The sequence below is a fragment of the Sinocyclocheilus grahami genome, unplaced genomic scaffold (genome assembly GCF_001515645.1).
Source record: "Sinocyclocheilus grahami isolate Dianchi unplaced genomic scaffold, SAMN03320097.WGS_v1.1 scaffold137.1, whole genome shotgun sequence".
Lineage (NCBI taxonomy): Eukaryota > Metazoa > Chordata > Actinopteri > Cypriniformes > Cyprinidae > Sinocyclocheilus > Sinocyclocheilus grahami.
This window is the reverse complement of record NW_015505316.1, coordinates 1,689,636-1,693,286: the sequence shown is the minus strand read 5'-3', so window position 1 is coordinate 1,693,286 and position 3,651 is coordinate 1,689,636. Positions and strand designations below refer to the sequence as shown.

The following is a 3,651-nucleotide window of genomic DNA, read 5'->3' as shown; positions in this document are numbered from 1 at the left end:
TTTTTTATATTTAAAGAATTTGCCACTGACTATTCAAACGCGAGTTTTGAGCAGTGTAGAGTAGCGCTTGTTGTTTGTTGTTTCTCCAGACATGGTTTTATGTTACGCAGCGCTATACTCAACGCATAAAAAGACAGTATAAGTCATTATAATCAGTAATTATGTCCCCACTGGATGCAACAAATGCCTCGTTTGTAATGGGTTTTATTGTTTTTGTCTTGTCACGCAGGGCACACAGTATGTTAAGGGGTGTAACATTTCCATCACACGCTTGAGGTATTCAGCCAATCACAACGCACTGGATAGCTGGCCAATCAGAGCACACCTCACTTTTCAGAACGATGAGCTTTGTAAAAATCGACGTGTTTCAGAAAGGCGGGGCATAGAGGAGCAACAATAATGTACATTATGTGGGAAATAACATGTTTTTTTAACCTTAAAACGCATAAACACATTGCATTACACCAAATACACAACATAATGTTCTTTTTAGCAACGTCATATGACCCCTTTAAAATGATTGGTTTTCGCTGCAAAAATTTGATCAACTGGAAATTCAACGCTTTTTGCTGCAACAATTTGATTCAACCGTAAATTCAGCTGCATCTTTAAAGGTATGATTCATCCAAAAATGTATGATTGTTTTTTTTCAGTGAAACACAAAAGAAGATATTTTGAGAAATGTCTCAGTTGTTTTTTTCCATACAATGAAAGTCAATAGGGTCCAATGTTGTTTTGAACCCCAAAAACAGTTCAACATTCAAACCGTAAATTCAGCTGCATCTTTAAAGGTATGATTCATCCAAAAATGTATGATTGTTTTTTTTCAGTGAAACACAAAAGAAGATATTTTGAGAAATGTCTCAGTTGTTTTTTCCATACAATGAAAGTCAATAGGGTCCAATGTTGTTTTGAACCCCAAAAACAGTTCAACATTCTTTTAAATATTTTCTTCTGTTTTCCACAGTAGTCAGATAGGTTTTGTAACGACATTATAACTAATGGAAGAACTGCCTCTTTAACTGTCTTGTTTTTAAATTAATATAAGACAGCTTCTCCGTGTCTTTTCTCACGTCACTATAGATGGCCCCATCGCATGTAATTTCTTAACCGATAGCATGCAGATAAGTGAGAAATCCATTGTGACACGAGGACAGGCTACGGAAACAACTGTCATGATGTCTTTGCTTGAGATTTTCACAATCGTTCACGAGCCCACACACACATGACTGCCCTAAATGCATGCTGACTTCAGCGTTGAGAACATCGCTGGAAAGATGTCAGCGTTCAGGATGATTCAGTGCCCCAGCGGAGTGACTGTGACACCGTTTCACTCAGCTAGACTCGTGTAGCTGGTATTGTGGGGTTTGTTTTCCACCATCTGGAGGAATGTACCTACAGTAAAGGGAGAACAATGCTCCCTCTGTACTTCCTGTGAGCGTTTCGGGGCACTACATCCAAGACGGAACCGTTTTGTTATCATTCCTCGTCGCTCTCCTGTGACGGGCGTTACGAGGGCGTGCGGAGGGTGCAAACCTGACAGTGAGATCTTAGGACGGGGCGAGAGAAGTGTGATAATCACACCTTGCCAACTGAGTAGGATCTCATCTGCATTTGAATGGTTTTCCAGCTGGTAAGCACAGCCTAGGGCATGATGACTGCTGAAACAACAGTGTGAGATACTGCTGAGAGCATTTACTGTGTGACAATAGCCCTAATGTTTTGCTTTAAGCTTTTCAGCTTTGAGATGTTAATACAGCCGAGGAATATGTAACTTCTTTCTCTTTTCCTCTCCTTTTTTGATTTCAGAGCAAATATTTACCTTCTTACAGACAGTTTACATTGCTAATTACTTTGCAATCTATTGAAAATTTCCGTCCGCTGTACATTATGTGGCAGTGCACAATATGTAATGTATATGTGGTTTGTTAGTCAGCCAAACAATCTTGTTCTGTTTTGGGTAAGGCTGATGGTAGCAGCTTGGCACTGGCGTCTGGAGTGAGAAGTAAACAATGAATCACCAACAGCAGTTTCAGAATTTCCCACTGCTGTAAAAGTCATCAAACTCCACATTCCAGTACGACATGAATGCACGTTACTACTTTTATAACCTCCGGGAGTTTTTTTGTGTGTCTCTTGTGTTTTTGCGAGACAGGAACTGTGGTGCGGTTGCTCATACTGTCCATTGGGTGGCAGAATGAGAGACTCCCAGTCGTGTAGACGTGCCTTTCACATGGTAGACACTAGTGGCTTGCTCTAATGGATCTGGACAGAGGAGCTTAAAGCAACATCCTCCATTCACTTCCTTTTTGTTTTACCCTTTAAAATCGGTGGCGTCACGGAAAGGGGTTCAGGCGTGAGTTTGTGAGGGTTTATTTTACCTTTTATTTTTATTGAATATTTTTATATTAATTGTATTCATATTCAACTGGATAAATTCATGTCTTTTACTTTTTGTGACATTTTAACCTTTATTTATTTATTTTCAGTTGGATAATAATAATGGATTTAATTGTTGTATTTAATTGTAAGTCTTTTTTGTTAACATGTGGCACTTTTCCACTGCGTGGTACGACTCGGCTCGGCTCAGTATGGTACGGTATGGCACGGCTCGGTTTGCGTTTCCACTGCAGTTCAGTACCGCTTTAGAGTGGGCGGGATTATTCACATGTCGTTTATAAGCTGTGTCTCATTTAGAAGGCTGCGCCCTCCGGAGGTCGCATTCGAAGGCTGTATACGTCATTGAGGCTGTCTCATTTCAGAAAAGCATGCGACCTCCGAATGCGACCTTCGAATGCGACCTTCTTTCACAGGAATTCGAAGGATGCACGAGGTGTATCCTTCGCTGCTACAGATAACCCACAATTCTTTGCGTCGCTGTAAAAAACCGTTGTTAATTTGAAAAATGCCGGCGCCGGCAGATGCACACACAAGCGCAGATGTGGTGTTTACAACTTACCTTAATTCGCCTCGGTAAAAACGGATAAACTTTGTTTTTAATATCCTCCTCCTTTTTTTTCTTCTCTAACAGATGTCTGCTGTAGGTACGCTGCAGCTCCTCAAAAGTTGAACAAAATAAAACAAGTAAAAGCATTTTTTTTTTCAAATTACTTTCCAAATTTTGAAATAATTTTCCTTCATTTAAGTAGCGCGAGCGCAACAATCCTCTAAATGTGTTGGCATAGCAACGTGATACTTCCTGTTTCCTTTTCCGCCTGTCCTACAAAGGCCGTCTCGTTTAATTCTAGGTTGAGGACACTTCGTATATGCATCCTCCAGAGGATTCGACCTCCGGAGGGCGCAGCCTTCTAAATGAGACACAGCTATAGTTGCGCCGCCTCTACTGCTGCGACTCCGGAAAAACTTTTTCATGCCGCGTAGCCCCTTCAAGCTCTTGCTGGATCCGCTCCTCTGCTATCAACGAGAGGAATGTCTGTTCCTCAACAGACAGCGAAACAGCCACTTTTTGGTTGTTAAAAAAGGTGCGCTCGTTCAAAACTGTTGCGTTCGATCCTTCGCTGGCTGTGCTGATTTAAATCTAGTGGTTCTGTTGTGTTTGTGTCTCAAGTTCAGTGACTCAGGTAGTGACGATTCTCTCCGGCCAATCCGTGATCAGCAGAGTTTACACGTCACGTTTTGGTAACGGTACGG

The 3,651-nt window shown here is 41.3% G+C and overlaps 1 protein-coding gene across 3 annotated transcripts in view; it reads left to right on the top strand.

The window, feature by feature from the left end:
* The window catches only part of LOC107591099 (arginine-glutamic acid dipeptide repeats protein-like), a 176,234-nt gene that overhangs the window by 43,252 nt on the left and 129,331 nt on the right, over positions 1 to 3,651 (top strand). The window contains exon 1 of one of the 3 annotated variants that reach the window (XM_016280124.1): positions 1,616 to 1,633. The exons of the other annotated variants lie outside the window; for them this stretch is intronic. The gene's annotated coding sequence lies outside the window, so the exon portion shown is untranslated. Of the gene's footprint in view, positions 1 to 1,615; positions 1,634 to 3,651 lie in introns of those variants that run through there. 3 annotated transcript variants of the gene reach the window in all.